Source organism: Vicugna pacos, chromosome 18 (assembly GCF_048564905.1).
Source record: "Vicugna pacos chromosome 18, VicPac4, whole genome shotgun sequence".
NCBI classification, from domain to species: Eukaryota; Metazoa; Chordata; class Mammalia; order Artiodactyla; family Camelidae; genus Vicugna; species Vicugna pacos.
Genome location: NC_133004.1, coordinates 14,549,386 through 14,573,347, shown reverse-complemented (window position 1 = coordinate 14,573,347; position 23,962 = coordinate 14,549,386). Strand labels below are relative to the sequence as shown.

The following is a 23,962-nucleotide window of genomic DNA, read 5'->3' as shown; positions in this document are numbered from 1 at the left end:
GCGCGTGTGGCCGGGGATCCCCGCGGTCCCCGGCCGAGAGAGGCGCGGGCGGGGGAAGGCAGCTCCCTCTAGCCCTTAGCTGCGGGGCCAGCTCCGCGCCTGGCGTTCAGCTCCCCACTTTCCGGCGGGAGTCCTGAGAGCTCCTGGCCACCCTGATTCGCAGCTGTGGCCAAATCGGGCTCCCCAGGCGTGCTTCTGCTGCGGTCGCCTCGGAGGAAGAGGAGGAGGAAGCCAGGGGCGCCCCCACTGCAACTTGGGGACTTGTTCTCAGTCGGCGAGACGCAGCAGCCCCCGCGAAAACCGTAAAGGCTTGGAGCTCCGGCGAGCGAAAGAAGTCTCCCGTCCGCAGCCACCCTCCCCAGCGGCGGGCTAAGGCAGACCCCGCAGTCCCTCGGCGGCGGCGCAGAGCGCGGCCACCGGCTCCCGGAGCGCACGGCGGCGATAAGGCCAGGATAGGTGGCTGGCTAGAGGCAGGGGCGCCTGCGGCGGCGCTCGCCGCTGTCCGTCGTGCTGAAACCACGCTCTCCGCCCGCTCCCGCTCCTGGGCGTCTGGTGCGGCTGAGGAATCAATTATTCAGATCTCAGCTACCGCTTCCTCCTCCCCCAGTGCCTCGCGCTGGGTACAGCAATCCCCGCTCCACGCACAGGCGCGCAGACACACATATACACACACACCCCACAGAATCTGCTCCAATGCTTCTCCCTGTGCCTCGCCACCCCCGAACAGGAACCCACTCCTCTGATCTCAGGGAGCCAGAATCCTAAAACTAAAACCATCTCTACATCCTCCACTTGCTTCTTTTTTGTTTTCTAAGTTATATCATATAAAAGTCGTCCTGAGGCTGCCACTTTTAAGCTACCAGCAGGGGCAAGCCTGAGAGCATGGGACTGCTTGGGTGTATAGGACTTGACTGGCTTAAATTCTGGTAACTGGACATGAAAAGCATGGTCAAGTAAGGACCTTTGCCCCTTTTACACTCAAGTGTATCTCTCCTTTCAACACGCCTCTCTGCTTTTCTCCCCTCAGGCCCTGGAAAGAAAAGGATCTTAAATTGTAAGGGGTTTTGCAATCACTGTTCTAATCCTGAATCTTCCACTTAATCAGCCTGATGTCACCTTCAGGCCCACTATTTATCTTCCCTTATCAATTACTAATCTGGAAAATGGGGAGGACAGTAAAAGAGATCAACTTCTCAGGGCTACTTTGAAAAGAAAATGAGATAGCCTTGGTAAAGGAGCCACCATGGTCCAGCACATAGTAGGTGCTCAGTAAACTACAGAGTGGCCTGAGATGGAAGGGACTCCTTCCAGGAATGCAGGTGTGGCTACTGAAATGGAGATAGGAAAGAAGCACTGTTCCTGGAACCTATGTGTTTATTATTAAGCTGGTTATTGTATGTTGAGTTCTCTAGAGTTTCATCATCCAAAAGACAGAGAAAGGATGGGAGAAATTTTGGAGGGTAAATGAGAATGGGGAGTTGTGTGATATAAGGCAGAGAGAGGTTGGCGAACTGTTCCACTGCTTGAGGCTGTCACTGGGCTGAGCTGGGTTAGGCCCATCCCTTGGGTGGAGATGATTCTTTCTTGGGCTTTGGCACAGGGATAGGACCCTAATGTGGGGACTTACAGGGAAGTTGTACTTTTTCTGTTTAAATGAGGTAAAAATTATATACAATAAAATGCAGATCTCTTATGGGTCCAGTTCACATTTTAAGCTGTATGTATCTGTGTAGACTGTCACCTAAAACAAGGTACAGAATATCTGCATCACCCCTAGGAAGTGCCCTTGTGTCCTTTTGTTGTTAATTCCACTTTCCCTCAGTAGAAACCACAATTATGATCTCTTACACAGGTACTAGCTTTGCCTATTTTTGAACTTCATGTAAATGGAATTCTACCTTGTACATTTTTAGTGACTGAAACTTTTGTCACTTAGCCTAATGTTTGAGTGTTAAGCATCCATGTTGCTGTGTATAACAACAGCATTTTCCTTTTTATTGCTGAGTAGTTTTCCATTGTGTGAATATACCACACTTTGTGTATCCAGTCTCCTATCGATGGACATATAGGTTGTTATCTGTGGAGCTTTCTAAAATATTGATGCCTGCAAACACATCAGAGTCTTCAGGGGTGGAGCCAAGCATGTTTGTTTTAATTTTATAAATGATTCAGATGGTGCTTTGGTTAATAATAACCACTGCACTTTCCATTCTTATTTATCAATGCTGACCCTGAAATAGTCTTTGATGAAAACTATTGGTATGGAGAGTTTGAAGTTATTCGTGACCAGACTTCCTGAAAGGTAGATTAAATAGATGTGACCTCAAATACAAAACAGAAACAGACTCATAGACATAGAATACAAACTTGTGGTTGCCAAGGGGGCAGGGGGTGGGAAGGGACAGACTGAGATTTCAAAATGTAGAAAAGATAAACAAGATTATACTGTATAGCATAGGGAAATAAATACAAAATCTTGTGGTAGCTCACAGAGAAAAAATGTGACAATGAATATATATATGTTCGTGTATAACTGAAAAATTGTGCTCTACACTGGAATTTGACACAACATTGTAAAATGACTATAACTCAATAAAAAAAATGTTTAAAATAAATAAATAAATAAAAGTGTGACCTCTTTTGAATAGAGAAAGATAGCCCTTCATTTGAAGGAATAGTCTGTCTCTAGGAAAGTCATAGGCAGCAGGAGTTGCCCCAGGCTGGACACCTCCCCAGTGTGGAGAGCCACCCAGGGTTGGGCACCTAGAACTCCACCACACTGTGGATGGAGACTAACATTGTGTATGTCTCCCTGACAACTTTACCCTACGCTGTGCTGAAGTGCTAAACCCACCACACAGCTTGGGACAGAGTAGGATTTTGCTACTTGAAACTTTCAAATGGAAAACCTTCACAGCAGCTATGCTGACAAAAATACCCCTAGTCAACACTGCTCTGCAGTCAATTCTGCCAGTTGTTTTTATCACATGATTTACATCATTAAAGTAACTGAAATAACCTAGTCTGGTCTTAAGGAAAAAAATCATTTCAGTTGTTCTTAACCTGATTGATTTATCTTCAAACGCTCAACTAGAGAAATGACCCCCAGGGTTGCCATTTGCTTTGAGCCACTTAAATGCTGTGGTTAAAAATCAACCACCATATCATATCTAAGGGAGAGAACTAAAATAAGCCAGTCATTGATTATGCATCTCTTTATACCTCTATTCTCAAAGGAAATCGGTAAAGAATTTTGGCATTTTAAAGCTGAAAGACCTTTAAGGACTATGGTGTATGGTGTATTCCCTGTTTTCAAGTAAGTCTGGGGAACTGAGTAACTTTAAGGTGAATTCTTATTACAAATCTAAAATGTCTTGTAGTTAAAAAAATGTTTTTATCAGTCTAGCAATATTCCAAAAGAAAGTAGTCATGGAAAACTATTCCACGTAATAGCTGCTACCATCCTAAGGAACTACTGTTTCTTTGCATGCTTTTTGAGAATTAGTGCCCTGTCCCAACACCTTTATTTTGCATATGGGGAAAGTGAGACTCAAGTGGAACTAATCAATGTTGGTACTAGGGGAGACAAAATGCTGAAGGCAAAATTTGGAGCAGGATCCAGAATTTTTGCTTTAATTGTCTGCTGTGTAAAATAAGGTGTGTGTGTGTGTGTGTGTTTGCATTCTACAAGGTTATTGGGATTCTAAAGCAGTATAATAGAATTCTGAGAGAGAAGGATAGAGCAAAAAAGGAATTTAGGGTGGTGGAGTAACCGAAACTCCAGACCAGCCACCAACTTTCGGCATCATTTTGTCACTGGTGACCTACCTTCTTCACTGCTCCAAATTCCAGCCTGTGGCTTAACACATGAGCTAACCATGGTCCTAGCCTTCTTTACCTGGTCTTTTCTGTAGTAGCAGATGTCCTGTGCCAAGGCAGACATCACTAATCAATTCTTGAAATATTTCTCTCAATTTTTAGTTAGATTTTCACAAGCTTGCTCAGTTCCAGCTGCTCTGGGTAGCCCCATCCATAATATCTTAACTAAAAGGCTAAAAGTCCCTCTCTGCTCCTATTACCCATTAAGGTATCAATAGTTTACCAATAGTTCTAATCAAAGGACAAGGCTTGTTCTAAACAAATCCACTGCTAGTTTTGAGAACTAAAATGAAGACAGCAGCAAAGGATTCCATTTCTTGTTGGTCTTCACCCAAGTGTCCTTCCTTATATCAGAGAGGTGCCTGGGGGACACCAAGGTTTGCCACTGAGAAAAGGACAGTGAGTTGGGAGTCAGGGTCTACCATTTTGGTACCTCCAATCTCCCATTTTGGGAAAAGTCATTAGCCTCTCCAGGCTTCAGTTTCTTCATCAGTAAAATGGGAGTAAGATCATCCTACCACCTCCAGCACTGCAGTGAAGTCTGTGACAGGACATGTCTTACTGTGGATCCCTTCAAGAGCAGTGAAGTTTCTGCATCAGTCCATTGTGAGGGCAGAGCTCCCACACCACCAAGCAACTTTCCTCCAACACCAGCTGGGTGTCCTGCAACGCAACTCAGTTCTGGCACTCTCTATCTGGAGACAGCATTAGACTCCACGGGTTAGGGGCTCAGTCCCACAAGACTGCCCTCTGCTTCAGATGCCAATGGCAAGTCCAATGGTCATCTGTGCTTCAGACCAACTGGCTCTGTAAATCAGAGGTTCTCACAACCGCCTCATGGAGATTGGTTAATTTACTAAAGTGACAGAAAACTCAGGAAACCAGTTTATTCACCATATTACCAGTTAATTGCAAGGAATGTTAAAGGATACAAATCAACAGCCAGAAGGAGAGACACAAAGGGCAAGGTATGGGGAAAGCGTGCGGTGCCTCCGGGCCCTCTCCAGGTACACTCCTCTCCCCACATCTCCAAGAGTTCACCAACCTAGTAGCTATCCCTCTGGGTTTTATGGAAGCTTCATTACACAAGCATGCGTGATTAAATCATTGGCCTTTGGTGATTGGATTCAATCTCCAGGCCCTCTCCCCTCCCCTGACATCCAACTCTCTAATCATGTGGTTGGCACCACTGGCAGGCAACCAGACTCATCCTTAAATGCTTTCCAAAAGTCACCTCATTAACATAACAAAAGACACCTTTGTGATCTCATCACTTAGGCCATTCCAAGGGTTTTAGGAGCTCTGTGCCAGAACTAAGACCAAATATATGTTATTGTAAATCACAATATCCCAAGCAAACCCTGAGATAGATAGGAACTAAGAATCCTGACTTATCTGAGAGGTGCTTCAGAGAGTGCAAGAGGAAGTGGGAAGGGAGGGAGCCAACCAAAGGTGTGCTAATGGGAGAGTGGTAACTGGGCGCAACTAAGACCCCATCCAGGTAAAGACTGACTAAGAGACTGCAGAATACACCCCAACATTACCTTCACTTGGTGGCAAGGAATCAGGGGGTTTATCAACCCCCATATCCTTCCCTGACTGAAGGTCACTCCTGGGGCATTAACTCCCCACCCTCCCAGCCCTCCTTGTGCACAGAGAAACACAGGAAGCCATCAGGATGAATTTTCCTCATGTGACCTTGTAGACAGGGCAGGCCAAGGAGATGTGAGTGGGGCACTGACCACGATGTCTAACAGACCAGAAAAGCACGGGTCCACTGAAGGCACCAACGCACGTGGGGCTGACGGGAGGGGGCAGAGGGACAGAGGTGCCCCGGCCTCTGCTGTGAAACCAACCTGAGTCTTTCACTATTCGGACCTCAGACAGGAGGAAGCCTTTTGTCAGCCAGTCACCCAGCCTGCTAGGAAACATGGTTCCATCATTGCTTGGAAATCTAACCAACCAAATCAGCACCTTCTCCTTCTAAGAGGAAGAGAAAGGACGAGTCCCCGAGGTGGCCACACTGACCACACTGCTCTACCCCGAGCAAGTGCCCTATCTCACACCCCCCCCCCCCGATGTCGAGCAGCATCTGTGCCCAGGGGAAGACAGGCCTCTCCTTCCGGAAACTCTACCCTGAGGTGCTCAGACTCCGCTGTGTGCAGACCTGGCCTAACCTCGAGCTCTCCCACTGGGCTGTGGCTGGGTCAGAGTTGTCCCTCAGGATAGCGCTCTGAAAGCCCCACAGCCACACCATTTGAGGCCAACTTCCCAAGGCCAGGAGAACTAAAAATTTCATTCTTCGCCACACAGATAAAGGAGGGAGGCTTGGTCATCTCCGACTCTGTCTGATTCATGAGTCTGCGCTTAGGGAGAAGACTTCTCAGGGAAATGTCTGCATGCAGAGGAGAGAGGTCATATTTCCTGATGCCTGGGATCACTGAAGCATGCCGTCATGAAGCTGCCGAGGCCCATGAAGAGCATCGCACCTCCAGCACTGCTCTTTAAAGATGAGGACACTGAAGTCTGGAGATGTGAAGAAAGGTACTGAAGGTCACACAGTTACTAAGGGTCATATGCAGTCTCTTGTTTGTGTCTTCATGTCACCAGCCCAGCCCTCCCCCTATCCATGAATACAGACTCTGTTGAGCATAAATTCCAGTAGATTCCTTTGTGGAGAGTGGAGGGACAGTTCTTGGGTACCCCTGACATCTGCATCATAACTGGGCAGGTCCAAAGGCATTTGGGTGCCCTGGGCCCTTTGAGTTGGGAGTTGGGGTAGGGGATGCAGAGTTGCAGGAAAAATGACCCAGTTACTGAGCTCTTCCACCCAAGAAATAGCTCAGGGCCTCAACTATCCCACTGGGACCATTTAGCGGTAGTAAAATAGGGATTGTCTATCCTTCGGGCTAGACTCTGCCCAAGGACACCACTAGTGGTAGGCAGAGCCAGGGCTTGAACCATTGGTGTCTGGCTCCAGAACCTGCAGTTTTAACCAATACATTATCTGCCCAAGTCACTGGTTTGCTGGGTCTCTTTAAATGGGTCCCTTACCTTCCCTGAGGTTTGTTTTCCTCCTCTCTTTATGGTACAAGAATGTCAGATCAGCAATTGCTAGTGTTCAAATCTATCATAGCCCCTTCTGTAAGCCACCTCTTAACATCACCCTGATAGAGGGAGAAGCAAAAAGTGGCGTTTGTTCTCAGGTTAAAAGCAGTAAGAGGTTGGGAGTCAGATACTCATCCTCAGCTTCTCCTCACCCCTTCCCCAACTCCTAACACACCCACACATAGCTTCTGTCAGAATTCTGGGACCCTGATGAACACATTGTGAAAATGTGGTCCAACTCCCACAAAGTACACAAGGAGAAACTGAAGACTTTTAAAGAGCAGGAGACTGAACAGAAGTACTCAACAGTAAGAGATTGGGCAAAGATTAGAATCCAGAACTCATGAGACAGCCAGGCTTTAAAACAAGGAATCTGAACCCTGGCTCTGAAGCACACCAGCTGCACGGCTCTGTGCCTCTCTATGCTTCTGCTTCATCTATAGAATGTGGATAATAACACTACTTAAACACGGGAATGTGTAATAATGAGTAAGTTAAGCGAGACAATATATGTGAACCACTAAGCCCAGTGCCCTGCCGTGAGAAAGTTTTGACAAACGTTCATCATTAGTGTGATTATTATCGTCAGATACAGCCTCTGGGACTAAAGAAGAGGTTCCCCAGGGAGGTTCTGTCCCCTGACATTCTGACACCTTCCTGGGCTGTGTGCTCAGGGAGGTGAGGCCCGCAGGGCGGAGGAGGCAGCCATTGGCTGCCCTGCTCTCCAGCTCAGTGCATCCCAGATGGTGCCCAGTGGGGAGCTGGCCAGTGACACGTTGGCAGAGCCTCCCTTCCTTGCACAGTTCACCGAGCCACGCAGGGCTCAGGAGCCTCAGGCTGTAGCCCACTCTGCCAAGGAGGCCGGCTGCCCAGCCCAGACGGATGGAAGCCAGGCTTGGCGAGCCCCAGGGAGCGACCTGTGCCTCCAACCTCCGGAGAGGGTGCAAGTGAGGCATTGGTGCAGCAGCCTCCCCAAACTCCTCCGCACAGCTTCTCCCTGAGAGGCAGAGGGAAGGGATTCTTCCGAAGCCAGCCTCCACCCCACATGATCTGAGTCCACACCTAGCTTAACCCTTTTCCCAAAGTGACAGTTCTTAGAAGACAATCATGGAGCAGGCGAAAACCCCTCACCAAACACATGAGAAGTCAGTTTCTTCATCTGAAAAAATGGAGATGATAATAATTTTGACTTCACAGAGTCATTCTGGGAATTAAATGATATACTACATACAGGGATGGAATCGCGTATACCACGTGGAAATGTTCAATAAATGTTAGCTGCTATCCATGTCTGTATTACATCCATATATGTATCAATATGACAGCACAGTGGTGAAACACACAGACTCTGAAAGCACAGGCCCAAATCATGGATGTAACCCCTCCTATCTGTGTGGCACTGGGCAAGTTGCTCAATGCCTGAAGCCTGTTTCCTCATCTATGAAATGGGGATATTTGTACCTCCCTTCCTCTCAGGATTGCTGAGAAGAATAAGTCAGGTGGCGCACATGAGTTGCTCAGCACAGCACCTGGTGCACACTAAGAGATCAGTAGGTAGAGGCTATTATTATTACTGATGAGCATTTGTATTGTTGCCCAAGGTCACACAGGCAGTCAGGACTGGAACAGGTGCTTTCTGACTCCCCACACCAACACTCACTGCTGCCTCTCACCCAATTAAAATTCCTGGCTCTGCCCTCCAGAAGTCACTGTTCCTAAAAAAGAACTCCATTTTTACTGGGAATTCACAAAATAAATTGTCACCATGTCCAGCGGTCAGATCCAAATTGCATCAAGAACATTTCTCTTCATTAGGCAAAGCCGCCCAAGGATCCCGGCTACAGGGAGAGGAGGAAAGACTGACGTTCACCAACCAGCCCCGGGCGCCAAGGGACCAGGCAGGAACCCCACTCCTGTGTCTGCCCTCCAGTCGTGTGAGTGCGAGCAAGCCATTCTGCCTGCCTGAGCCTCGGTTTCCTCATCTGCAAAACCACGGCTGTGTGAAAATTAGATTAGGTAAAGCATCTGGCACATATGGGGTCTTAAATAAATGGTGAGTATTATACTTCCCAGCTTTCTTTCTTGAGTGAAGTTATCTGTGGGGTTTGGGTTGTCTTGTTTTGTTTTGTTTTTGTTTTGTCTGTTTGGAATTTTGTTTCGTTTTGCTTTTAGTGAAAGGGTGAAGGGTTTTTGTGATTTCTGCCCATAGATGCGTGTCTACTGACACCGAGGTCTGTGGCCCCTGGCAGACAACTGGCTCTCTTTCCATTTGAAGAGATGGATCAGGACAAGGAGAGTGTACCTCTGGGACCAGGAGCACCAGCATGATGCAGCCTGGGGCCCTGTCACGGCCACGGCCAGGCCCTCTCCTTCGCTTCCCATTGGAGTTGCTGCTTTAACTCTGTCACTTGTGCTTGCCCAGACTGTGAGCACAGAAACACATATGCTCACCCATGAACACACACACCCACTGCTACCTGCCACCTCAGTCTTTTTATTCATTTTGCAAACGAAAGGTAAAATATAAGTGCATGCCAAAAAACAAATCAAGCCCTGCAGTGAGACATAACCCCCCTTCTCTCACAAGTCTCTCTCTACTGTCCCTTTCTCCCCCCACTGCCTTCCTTGCTCCCTGCCACCTAGTTTCCCTTCCCAGAGGCAACCACTATTGCCACCTCCCCATCAAGAGGCTGAGTTTATGAACCCGTGAAACTAGGTGGGCCCTTCTTACTCTCTTGATCAGTAGAGCACAGTGGAGGTGTCACTAAGTGACTTCTGTGGCTAGAACATAAAAACACAATGTAATTCCATCTTGCTCTCTTGGTACTTTCACTCTTGGCACCCAGTCTCCATGCTGTGAGGAAGACCAAGCATTCAGTGGAAAGCCTGACATAGAGAGGAACCAAGGCCCACAGCCCACAGCCCTGGCAGGATTCTCTGCCAATAAGCACACCAACCTGCCAGCCAGCTGCTTGAGCCATCCTGATAGCAGATCCTCCAGTCCCCAACTGAGCTGCCCTAGCAAAGGCAAGCCATGACTGCTGCACCCAGCCCTAGTTGCAGTTTCCTCAGCAAACTACTGCTGTTGTTTTAAGCCACTAAGATTGGGGGCAGTGTGTTACACAGCAATAGATAATGGGTAGACCACATTTTTAACAAGTCTCCCAGGCTTTTCTGTCACAGGTGATCAGAAATTGACGCTTTGGGTAGATTGCCCTTTGTCACCTCTGTGAACTTGGAAGCCACCTTAGTGAGCCATCCCTGTCCACCACAGGGCATACTTCTGTTATAAGCACCAAAGCCACCTTAACAGGGAGATGTCAAGAATCCTGTACACTGCTGGTGGGAATGCAGTTTGGTGCAGCCACTATGGAAAACAGTGTGGTGATTCCTCAAAAGACTAGGAATAGACTTACCATATGACCCAGGAATCCTACTCCTGGGCATGTATCCAGAAGGAACCCTACTTCAAAAAGACACCTGCACCCCAGTGTTCATAGCAGCACTAGTTAAAATAGCCAAGACATGGAAACAGCCTAAATGTCCATCGACAGATGACTGGATAAAGAAGATGTGGTATATTTATACAATGGAATACTATTCAGCCACTAACAAAAGGCAACATAATGCCATTTGCAGCAACATGAATGTCCCTGGAGAATGTCATTCTAAGTGAAGTAAGCCAGAAAGAGAAAGAAAAATACCATATGAGATCGCTTATATGTGGAATCTAAAAAAAAAAAGAAAAGAACATAAATACAAAACAGAAACAGACTCATAGACATAGAATAAAAACTTGTGATTGCCAAGGGGGCAGGGGGTGCAAGGGACAGACTGGGATTTCAAAATTTGTAGATACTGGCTGGCATATGCAGAATAGACAAATAAGATTATACTGTATAGCACATGGAAATATATACAAGATCTTGTGGTAGCTCACAGCAAAAAAAAATGTGACAATGAATATATGTATGTTCATGTATAACTGAAAAATTGTGCTCTACACTGGAATTTGACACAACATTGTAAAATGACTATAACTCAATAAAAAAATGTTATTAAAAAAAAAGAATCCTTTTCTCTACCATGGAGTTGATGAGCAAAATCTAGGCCTTTTTTTGCACACACATATGTTTGTACCAACATTTCCCAAGATGCCTAAAGCTCTCCCCACTTCTGGGTAAGCAAAGCCAATTTTCCATCCATATTTACAAAAGTATTTTTTACCTAAGCAAGAAGCAGACTTGCAAATTCTTGGGTAAATAGCACAAGCCCAGGAACTCCCAGGCCAGTGGCCACAGGATACAGGAAATGACAGATCTCTTGGGACTGCTCAAGCTGAATTATAGACTCATTAAGGGACTGTCTCAAAGGAGTGTGTGGCCACTGCCCCTCTCAATAGAGCAGGAAGTCAAAGACAGGGTAGGGCACCATGATTAAGCACAGGGGCTTGAGGACTTAAGTTTGTGACTCTGTGACTGTGACTGACTACCTGTGTGTCTTTGGGCAAGTTGTTCAACCTTTCTGAACTCCAGGGTTCCACTATGCAGAATGGAGAGGAACTGAAAAAAATAACGTCTTCATTGGGTCATTATTAAGGTAACGCATGAGAATCACTCAGCATAGGGAGGAACTTAGTATACACTCAGTAAATAGTAAGAGTTACTGGGTTTTAACATGTTGTCATTATGCTATGATGCCCAGATAGAAAAGAGGAAGATTGGAGAGGCCCAGGGATGGAAGTCAGGAGACCTAGATTCTTGTGTTGATTTTGCCGCTCACTTGCTCAGATACCTGAGGCAACGTGGTTAACAATGCTGGACGTTAGCTGTGAAATGAGGTGGAGGGACCAGAAGGTGGTCTTCAAGTTCCTGGTATACTCTAGCTTTCTTCTCCTCGGGAATGCTAAGAGTCTCCTAAACCTGAATACACTGGACACCTTTTTAGCAATAGATGGCAGAAACAATCTCAAACACCCTTAAGCCAAAGAAAGGAGAAATGGTTGGCTCAGAGAAGCCAAAAATGGGTTGAACAGTCAAACCTCAGGGATGCAGTCAGATCCCAAGAACAGCTGGAACCTGGGTCTCATGTGTCTCCCTTCCTCTCACTTGCTCACAACATTCATCTTCCTCACCGAACTGTTTCCCTCATAGTTAGAAAGCATCCATATCAATGCTCTCTGTTTCCAGTTTGGACCTAAACTCAAAGGGAAGGAATGACTGGCCACCCACCCTTCCCAAATCCAAACATCCCAGGGCAGCGTGGGTCAGTTGCCAAGGCCTTGACCAAGCAGTCAACTGTAGCTTTGGGGCGGGGTCCTGTTGGAACACGGGAACCATATGCTCCCTACCTAGCCAGCATGTGCATCTGAATTTGCAACTCCTGCAGTACACCCGAGAGGAGCTCCTAAATCTCCAATGTTACTCCCACTCATTCTCGTATAATCCTTATAACAACCTTACGGTGGAAATTGAACTGACAGTTTTAAGTTTGATATAAGACAGGACACCTGGGCTCTGGGAAACTGGGTGCCATAGACAAAGACATACAGGCTGTCCACGGCAGAGGCAAATCTTGCTAAGGATCCAGGTGCCTAGACTCCCCTTCCAGTGTTCTTTCCCGAAACACACAATCTACTTTGCCTGATTTTTCCAGAATGCTCATGAATGAAGACCCAGGAGTGGAATAGCTGGTGGATCCCACAGGTCCTTTACCCTGGCAGCTGTGGAGGCTCCGTTGAGAGCTGCTTTCTGGGTCTGATATCTCCTTGTCTAGAAATAGCAGATCCAGGGATTCTCAAGCCTAGAGAGGGAAAAGCAAAAGCTTTCTATGGCCCATCCAACCTGCTAAGAATGGAAGAAAACGAGGCAGAAGGAAACTCTGGAGATGCCCAGGGTAGCTCCAAGCTCTGGCAGAAGAACAGATTTAATCACTGAAGACACCATTCCATCACCTCCCTGCAGACCTCTCCCCGGGCATCATGGGGAATCTGCTTCCTGGTTGTCATTTAGCATCTCCAAGGGAGGCAGGGTTGGTCTCCCTGCCTTTAGCTAGCAGCATCTCTTTCAGTTGTTTTAATACTGCATGGATGTTAAGCTTGCCGGCTGGAGAGCTGGTCTGCTCAATGATGGGGCCTTGGCAAGTCATTCTACTTTTCACCATTTACATAATGATATTGATAAAAAGGGTATTTATGTCATGGGTTTATTGTGAGAATTAAATAAGATAAAACTAATAAAATTCTAAGTGTCACGCCTGGCACATGGAAAATATAGTTACGACTATTGCTCACACAGTTGAGAATGTGGCTAGATCTACAGAGGGAAGATTTTGGGTTTTTTTCTTAATCACATTGTTTTCATATTATAAAAGCATTGCAACCACAAAGAAAAGGCAAATACAGAAGTTGAGACCTTCAACAGAATAACTGACCTGGTCTGTTCAGCAAGTCAATATGATGGATACAAAGGTGGGGCTATGTTTTGCTCCATTTAAAGAGAATTAAAAGATGTGACAACCAAATGTAATGAATGGTCCTTAACTGAATCCTGGTTCAAACAAATCTGTTTAAAAGGAAAATTTTTTTGAAGGACAACTGGGAAATTTGCATACAGATTATGTACAGACAGACCTCAGAGATACCACTAGTTCAGTTCCACTGAAATAAAGCAAATATCGCAATAAAGCAAGTCACGCTACTTTTTGGTTTCTCAGTGTGTATGAAAGTTATGTTTAAACTATACTGTCATCTATTAAGTGTGCAATAACATATGCCTAAAGAAAGTACGTACCTTAACTAAAAAATACTTTATTGCTAAAATATGCTAACCATTATCTGAGCCTTTAATGAGTCATAGTTAAAGACCATGGATCACAGATCACCATAACGAATATAGCAATAATTTAAAAGTTTGAAATGTTGTGAGAATTACCAAAATGTGACACAGAAACACAAAGTGAGCAAGCGCTGTTGGAGAAGTGGTGTTGATAAACTTGCCTGACCAGTACATATAGGGTGGCCACCAACCTTCAATTGGTAAAAAAAATGCAGTATCTGGGAAGCACAATGAAAGAAGGTAGGCCTCTATTAGATAACATGAAAGATTTATTCCTAATTTTGTCAGATGTGATCATGGTATTGTGGTTAGGTAGGAAAATATTTTTACTTTTTAGAGATACCTACTGAAATATCTAGGAATAAAATATCATGATGTCAGTAAATTTAAAATATTTCACTCAAAAGAAAAAAAAGTTAAGCAAAGATGGCAAAATGTTAAAAATCAATAAATCTAAGTCATGGGTTTATAGGTGTTCATAAAACTGGTATATTTTTGTGTATGTCGGGAAACTTTCATAATAAACAAAACATGTTTATTGTAAAAAGTTAGAAGCCACATAAAATATACTAAAGAAAATAAAATAACCACTTAGAAAAAAAATCACCAATGATGTTTTTGATGTATCTCCATCCTGTTTTTGTCTATGTTTAAAATCACTGCAATCACAAAGTACGTGAAATTCTGCAGTCTGCTTTTTTAAACCTAACATAAGCATTATTCCTTGTTATTAAAATGTCTTTGCAAACATCATTTTTAATGGCTACAGAATATTTCTCTGAGGGGTTGAACTAGAAAACCTTTAAGTTCCTCCAACACAGAGTTGCAATTACAATTAAAATGATGATGAAAAAGATGATGATGATGATGATGATGGCGAATATTCACTGAGCATTTACTATATGAGTTATAACAGACATATTCTGTTTTTATCTTCGCAGCCTGTGAAGCAGCCACTATTATCATCAACTCTATTTCATAGCAGAAGAAACTGACACAGAGAAGTTAAGTGACTAAGTCGGGGTCACACAGCTAGAAAGCAGCAGAGCCCAGACTCATGCTCAGAGGTACAAATACAAACTAGAGACTTTAATTTCATTCATTCACTCACCAGACATTGATAGGGCACCTGCCTGGGGTCAGGACTGGCTTATGGCCCACACTGTGAGTACGGTCTACTGCAGGATGCTAACAATTTAGATTCGTCTGGCTAGAGGTCACGAGAGCAGTGATTCCTGGGGCCTGAGTCTCCAGTGTCTGCATTCTTGCTCCAAAGCAGGTGAATAAGCCAAATGTCAGACTTCTGGTAATAACTCTTCCTGCCCAGGGAAGAAGGGATCCCTGGCAGCCAGAAAGAGGGCGGGGGTAGGGGATAATTTATTATTGATAATTAATGACACCAGAAACCTTTTAATATTCATATTACTTATTCTTAGCCCTGTCTGCCTGCATCGACACTAACAGTTTGCTGTTAATGAGAACAGGAGCGTTTTTAAATCAACTTAATTGACATTTTTACGGTGTTTAGCAAGCCCTAAACACAGAATTTCAGCTGGGGAGCTGAATGTGAGCTATGGGAAGGGATGGTGTCCCATGGAGCCTGGTGCAAAGGCAGGTCACTGAGAAATAGTCAAGCAAAGAAGGAGACTCATATTTCCGCAGCTGGATCCAGGAATTCTGTCCTATGACTGCTTCCTGGTCCTCCACTAAGTTTCCAGCCTGGAGGGAACCGGAGGTTCTTGTCATCCAGCCCTGAAGGTTCCACCTAAGTTCTGGAACCTTAGGCACGGGGCTTTAAATGCTCAGTGCCTTGGTTTCCCCATCTGTAAAATGGGAATAAAAACAGTCCCTTCCTCACTGAGTTGTGATGAGGGTTCAGTGGGTTAATTTATATAAAGAACTTGGAACTGCACCTGGTGATTTGCTGCTATTAGTATTAATATTGTTCATAAAGTGAATTTTATAAGATTTACATGGTAGATTTTAACACTATTTGCCAAAGATTCTGGATTACCTCCCACAAGAAGATTTTTTACATCCCCATTCTCCCAAACTCAACAATGACTATGTGGTTTGTTTTGGCCACCCATATGCAGATGGAACTGACACGTGTCACTTCCTAGCAGATTCAACAGCCAACACGTTATTCACTATGTCTTTTCTTCCCCTCTGCCATGAGACTGGCAATATTCCACATAGAGTTTCTTCCATCTGGCAGGTCCCAGAGTGAAGATGACATGGAGCAGAGCCACTGCCAACCCACGATGGACATGCAATGTGAGAAAGAAATAAACCTTTTCAGTTGGAGGCCTCTGAGCTTTGGAGGTCATGTGTTACTGCAGCAAAAGCTAGCCTATCGTAACTGATATAGAACCTTGCTTTAATGCAAAAGATATAATAAACAAAGATGAGCTGTGACTGTAGAGAGCAAAAGGGCCATGGAAGTCCCAAAGAGGGACACCTGATCTAGCCAGGAAGGACTGAAAACCTTCCTTCCAATTTCGACTGAGAGGAAGCATTGTGCAACAGAATGATACCTAACATGTGTTGACTGCTTACTCTGCTCCAGGTAGTCCTTACGTGTTTTCTCAATCTTCGAAACAGCCCTGTAAAGTAGATATTATTGTTACTATTTATTATGATGACTCCTATTTTTTAGGTGGAGGTACTGAAACTTTCAAAGTTTAAGTAACCTGCCCCAAGTCCCACTGAGAAAACCTGGACTCAGGCAAAGTGCACATACTCTCCATCACTGTTGCTTCTATAGGTCTTCCCCTTCCACCTGCATCCGAATCACTGGGGACACGGGAGGAGTGGGCTCATTAAAATGAAGATTTTGTGGTTTGTCGCTGTACGCAGAATTCTCAGATGTCCCCCGTGATCTCCACCCTCTGGTGTCTCATCCTGTATAACCCCCTCTCCTAAGTGAGACTGGGGTTTGTGATTTGCTTCATCAATAGAATATGATATCTATAATCAGGCATCTTAATGTTATCTAGAAAGCAGGGAAGGAAGGCCAAAAGGCACAGAGGTCACTCATATTAGCCAGGATGGAGGCTGTTTGGTCACTTCTGTGGTTCGGGCAACATTCCTGTCTTGTGTGTGTTCACACATAACTGCAGAGTGGCCTCGATCCATCATCGCCACAGAGTGGCCTTGTCTGGTGGTGCTGATCTGTGAAATCGTTTCTGCTCCACAGAAGAGTACCAGGCCAGCTTCCAGCTGTCAGAGGCTGCTTTTCTCTTTCTCAGAAAGGTTCAAGGTAAAGAACAGGGGAAGGTAAACCTGGAGAGAGAGGCAAGAGCCAAATGCGTAAGGGCTTGTGTATCAGGACCTGGCCTCCTGGAGGCTGTTAAAGAGACAAGGACTAGCTGGTTAGAGGCTTCTCACTCCAACCATGGGTCGGGCAAGGGAAGAGATCGCTCCTTCCTCCCCTTCTTCCCACTGCCAGCAGCTGGCATCACTTAGGACTCAACTGGGGAATTACAATCACATTGTTGCCCAAAGTCAATGGCAACCCACCTTAGGAATTTAAATACTGACCACCCTGCTGGGCTTTCGATCTCCACATGCCCAACCCCAGCAGACTGGCTATTCATTGATTCCTTCCTTCCTTCTTTCATTCTTTATCTAATATTCATGAAATGCCTACTGAGCGTCAGGCAATGCGCATTATCGGGCATTACTGATTAAACAGAAAACAAGACCAATGACTCTGTCAACCAAGCTGCTTTCAACAAAAATCACTTTTCCCCAATCACATGCTTCCCTCTTACACTGCCCTCTCTCCACACCATCCCCACCTGTGAACCTTCAAGGTTCATTTCAAAGACGTCCTCCTCCATGAGGATTTCTAGATCCATCCTGACCCCAACGTCCATCTCTCCCATAAACCATTTCCCCCAGAATCCTTTCATAGTTACGTGATAGGAGACAGGTCTGATGGTCCTGACACTGGTTGGACTTGAAAGACAAACAGCCTCCTCCAACAAGAAGAGAGAAAGGGCCCAAGGGGGTTATTAGGGTCTGGGGGGGCATTACTCCCTAATGACTGTGAAGAGACTTGACTACACTGGGAAGCCCCAGAAATTCAGCCAGAAGTACCTGCCCACCAACTTGGGGCCAAGTGAACTAGACTGAGGAAGTGCCCACCTATGGAATCTGTGCATTGGACAATAAGACCCAGAGTTGAAGAGAGGACTTTCTTTATACATTCTTCTGGGCTAATGATCATTTAGTCTTAAAGACAGTTATTTTTGGCCCTCCCTCAGGTGCAGAGGTTAATTAATTACATTCAGGAATCATGGTGGCTGCAGGGTTAAGTTCGTGGTACACACAGGGCTCTGGGCAAGCCAACCAGACAAGTTCAGGTGATGCTCCTGAAACTTAAGACATTTACCTCTGAGGACCAGGGCTCCCCACGTACTTTTAACAAGCTCCTTTTCTGCCTAATGAACCCAGGTTGGTTTCTGTTAAGAACTCTGGTGGGTATACCCACGATGGAATAAATTTATGCTTTGAGTGCTGTACACCTGAAACTAACACAATATTGTAAATCAATTATATTTCAATTTTAAAAAATTTATGTTTTGAGGCAGGACAAGACAATTTAACCATAACATACTCCCTGCCCAGACTGGGCCTTCCCTCATGCACAATTTGTATCTGCATTATATATTAACCAGACCTCCCCTTGGCAGGAATGCCTGCTCAGTCATAAAGATCAGTGTTTTCCCTTCTTCCTACACCAGCAATGGACCTCTTTAGGAGGTAACATTCCTCTCCCAATCCTGTAAGGGGCCATGGTGACCTGTTGCTCATTTTCTACATGCTTATCTGGAATTCGTATCTCTGGTGAACTTTATGTAAAACGTCAGTGTGTCATTTGATGTACAATCCTTTGCCTTGAAAATGTATGTAACTGTGTAAATGTATACAATGACTTCTAACAAGCAGAACAGTCTTCAAAGTTCCCTGGAAGGCTCTCTCCCAGGTTATAATCCTCATGTTGGCTGGAATAAAATTCTCTATTTCTTCTTTGGATCAACTATTGATTACTTTTTTCTGTCAACACTCACAATCCACCTACTCAGAGAGAATCATTATTAACTCCATGGTGTTCAAATTTTCAAATCTTTTCTGGCTATATACGGATAAATACTTTTTTGTAAAAAATGGAATTATATTTTATATAATGCCGTATGACCCACCATAATTTATTTGAGCAATTCACCAATTGTTGGAAGTGTTCAGCGTTTTCCTAGTAATCCTCTATTTTTAAACAATTTGATTGTTTCTACTAATCTTGTTTCCAGTACTTAGAGTGGAACTACCTGAATGATAACAGATTATAAAGGAAAGAACTACCTCCTTCCCCACTCCAGTTCTTCAAGGTACATAAAATATTAATGGCTAGCCATCAGGGGTTTGAATGTTTACTATGCATCAGGCACTGTTTTAAATTCTTAACATATATTATCGTATTTAATCCTCACCAAAATCCAGGGGTGGGTGGATGAGTGGTAAGAGGTGGGTCACATTCTCCCCATTTTCCAGATAGGGGAGCTGAGACTGAGGGCAGGTCTGATGCTTGCCCACGACTGAAAAGCCTATGGGTACTAGAGCCAAGATTCAAACCTGGATATTCCAACAAAAAGCCCATGGCACACTGCAGCAGGAAGACTCCACGTCTCTTGTGAATGCTCAGAAACACCTGCATAGGAATTGCTCTTAGGCAGCCCTGATCCTCTTCAACATTTGCTTCAAATACCTGGTAAAGTCCAACTACATACTCCTCTAAATTTCTTACTCCACCTGCCATTCCCTCCCCTTCTCCTCTCCAGGACTAACTTGGTAACAGAGATAGCTGATACTAGGTATACGTGCCACCTCTCTCTTATCTGAAACCCATTGCAGACATTGATAATCTATCATGCTCTTTTTCCTGATGCATCTGCACTGATCCTCAGAATCTTTCTTAACACAGTAACCCCAAGCACCCTCTATCAATCCACCAGAGTTGACATGTGAGATAAAGCCCCTTGCCATCTCTACTCTACACTATGAGTTTTTCCAGAATAGGAACCGTACATTTTAAAAACAGTATCACCACCAACAACTAACATTCTGTATGCTTTTAATATGCTTTGGGCACTGTGCACAGTGGTTTATATGTATTCTCTCCTTTAATCTTTACAAGGGAGATATTTATAATACCCACTTCTCAGACGAGGAAAGTAAGGCAGAGGAAGCTTAAACGACGCACGAAACATGGCACTGTTACTAAATGGTGGAGCCAAGATTGCAACCTGAGGAGTCTGACTGACAACACACTGGTAACCACCAGGCCACATGCCCCTGTCCCTCTTCCAGTCTGTATTCCCAGGCTCCATACAGCGCACGGAATGCAGCAAGTACACAACCAGCATTTCATAAATGAACGAATGCACGCATCAATGAATGAACTGGCTCGAGGTCTGGCTCCAAGGTGGAAGGGCAAGGTAGGATCAGCCTCTTGTGGGGGCTGGGCTGTGGGAGATGGCGTCTGACTCAGACCCAGCTCCCAAACCGAGCAGGAAGAACTGCCTCCCTGCTTCTCTGCCTGAGAGTCCAACCTTCCAAGATTATAATTATCCCGCTCGCCCCGCCCACGGCCCTGCTTCTCCATGGAGCCACCACACACGGCCTGGGGGCTCCAGAGGAGAGGGGGCGGCTGGGGGTTGACAGAATGGGGGGGCCTCAGGGGTTCTCTTAGTCAGAGAAGGGGAGGAAGGAGTGGGAGGAGGCTGCCGCCCTGGGTTGGGGAGGGAAGCCATGGAGGGAAGAAGCCACAGGTCACCACGGATCCCCTGGCATCCTCAGTTGATCCGGCTGGTGGGGCCCAGGCAGCGGGGTGAGCATGTGCCCTGAGAGCCGGGATTCAGTGGGCGCGGCCCTGCACTGCCCCTGAGAGGCAGGAGGGTGGTAAACGTTCATTTCCTCTACCCTGGCCTCCCTTGCCCCAACCTGAAAGTGCAGGCGTTAGATCATCTCAGGTCCTCTGAGCCAAATGTTCTCTAACTGGCACCGTTCTTGTTGTAAAGGAAACAAGTCTGCATCACCCTCCATCCACCTCCACCCTCTCCCTCTCAGCTTGGATCCAGCTGGCACTTCGGAGCAGACTTCCTGTGCCCTTCAACATTGGTACCATCACCCAGTGCTTATGTCAAAGTTACCTACGACCATTAGTCATTTCCAGTCCCTCCCTCACCAGGCACTAACAAGGAGGCCATGAGGCCTGGCACCAGATGTTACCTGGGCATGTGTTATAATATCAACTCCTCTGTTATGCACTCTTACCTTTGTGGACTTTACGGCCACCCTACAGAAGACAGCCTGTAAATGCTAGTGGGGACTCTCACAGGCTTTGCAATCAGACAGGCTGAGTTCGAAACCTGGTTCCCACGTTTACCACCTGTGTGGCTTTGGGTAAATCTGCACTTCCCAAAGCCTGTTTCCTCATCCATCCAGTGGGAATCGGTCAGGTGCAGAGGTAACAGGCCTGTGTTACTTAGTGCGCAGTAATTGTTACTGTTACTTGGATTACCACTTTCCCAAGTGTTAAGAGTTGTTTCAACACCAGGCAGGTAAGCAAAGGGCCCCCAAGGAACATCTAATGAAACTTCGAGGTGCCCCCTTGAGCATCTGAGCACACAGTATGTTACAAAGAGGCGAACAGGCACCTGATGGAAGGGAGGGTAGCAGGTGACATGGTTATGGCTTGAAGCCTTGTTCCACCTCATGCTTGAAATGTCTACCTCTCTGAGCCTCAGTCTCCTCATCCGTAGTGTAGGGTGTTAACAGAACCTAGCACAGGGGCAGTTTAGAACTGAGATGAGGTAAGCACCTAGCAGAGGGCCTGGCTGACAGTAAATCACTAATGTCAGCTGTAGCTATCATTAAAGGGGAGACATTAGCAGCCAGGCCACCCAGTGGAGCAAATAATCAGGCCACATTCGTTGCTCACAGCCTGTGTAAATGGATTAAGAGAGAGATCAGGAAAAGAGAGAGGGGTCCTCTGAGAGCGCTGATCTAGCCCGAAATGAACCTCAAGGAATTGGCTGCCAAGAATCCGTAGCTTTTCTAGCATTTCCGTCTGACCACGGCCAGCTGCTCTGCATCTCCTTTTAGGCTAAAACAAAGAGAAACAAGAAGAAATTACAGCAAGAGAGATTCTTGGTGGACTTAAGAATTTCCTGACTTCAGTGGAAGGCGTGGAATTGCAGGGCGAGGGCACTGGAGCACTGTGTTATTGTCGTTTCCGGAGCGAATCCCTCGCCCCCTCCGACTTCCCTCTACCCACCAGCTTCAGTGGCAGCTGCGTGTCTGGATCCACGCACCTGACCCCGTCCCTCCTAGGCTCTCACATCCCTCCGAGTTTCTGTCTCTGAGCTTTTTCCAGGGCTATGGAAGCTCATTCTGTTGTTGTCTCCACACACAGGAATTGCAGAAGAGTTACACCCCAAGGCAACCATCAGCCATCATGGATCAATGCCTGGACCCCGTGCTCTGGAGGGACGATTCTGAAGTACATTCTTGTGGCTCCTAGAGAGTCTCAGAGGCCCCAAGGCCCAGGTGCCCACAGCTCAGTTACACACCTGTTATCGGCTTCCTCTCTCCCTGCTCCCTCCCTCCTGCCTGCTGGAGTCCCCTCCCAAATAAAACACCTGCACCCACATCCGCATCTCAGTTGTGCTTTCAGAGGAGCTTCAACTAGGACATAAACCCATAGTGCTGTCACCACTGTACCTGCTCCAGGACACCCTTGCCAACCTCCCCCCCAGGTCTGCTGGTTCCTGGGTCTCCATCCGACATCTGTGGGGCAGGCATCTGTGTGGTGGGCCTCACCCTGTCCCACCATCACAGTGAGTTTGTGAGCTTGCTGTTCAGCTCCAAGAAGCTTCCAGACTGAGACGATCTCCTCATCACCTGGGGGTCCAGTGGCTCAGGGCACCTCTTACTTTTTTGCATTTGTGATCATCATTATCAAGAGCACAGATGCTCCAGTGGCCTCTGCATTGACTTGTCGCTTTTCTAGAAGGTTAGACAGTGCTATATAGGAAAAACTGGGTTGAGAATTGGCTTGATTACCTGATCCTTAACTACTACCTGTGGGCTCAACAAAGGAACAGTTACATGAATAATGACACAGTCGCTCAACAGACTACTCATTTATGACTGCTAAATACTTCATTATAATAATGTTTTGCTATATCACTCACTGGTAAAAAATTTTATATGCATTTTCTCTCATTTAATCCCCACAATAATGCTATAATATAGGTACAGGTATTATTGTCATTTTTATTGTTATTTCCATTTTACAAATGAAGAAATTGAGTCTTTTATGAGGTTATCAACTAACACTCATAATGTAATATTGAGGCAAAGAGTAGAATATAAAATGATTCATTCAATATGTGTCATTTATGTTTAAATATATACATGGAGGGGGAAAAAGACTAAAAGGTAATGTATTAAAATGTTAGCCATTGTTATCTCTGGATAATGGGATTATAGGCAATATTTATTTCCTCTGAGTACAACTTGCTTGGTGATTATGGGCAATTCACACCTTCAGGCTGGGTTTCTGCTGCTCTCTCTTCTCCTCCAGGAGATGCAGGTTGGGTCCAAGGGCCCACCTTCTCCTCCAGGAGATGCAGGTTGAGTCTCCATGGCTCCATCTTCTCCTCCAAAAGAAACAGATGCCAGAGCCCATGAGCTCGGAGGGCCCTCCCAGATGAAACATCCCAGGATTCTACCATTTCAGTGTCAGAAGAGGAAACTGCCAGGAACCAAGGCCCAGCATACAAGAGAGGCTGCAGCAGTTATGCTGAGTCCAGTCACTGAAAGGACTCACAAGAAGCAAGAGTCATGAAAGATTTCGTTACAGGCAAAGGATGCAGAAAATAAGAGCAAGGAAACTCAGAACAACTTTAGGAAGATCCAAAACACTCAGGAGCAGTTGCTAAGGGCCCCTCTTGGTCGCACAGAACTAGCTTGGTCTCTGGACCACGAACCACCCAAATGTAAGTGGGAGATCTCAGCCTCAGGGATGCCAAGGCATAAGTTTCCATGAGATGTTTGTTCATTTTGTCTCC

The 23,962-nt window shown here is 45.8% G+C and overlaps 1 protein-coding gene across 4 annotated transcripts in view; it reads right to left on the bottom strand.

The window, feature by feature from the left end:
• GRIN2A (glutamate ionotropic receptor NMDA type subunit 2A) overlaps positions 1–23,962 on the bottom strand; it is a 420,782-nt gene that overhangs the window by 354,852 nt on the left and 41,968 nt on the right. The window lies entirely within an intron of this gene.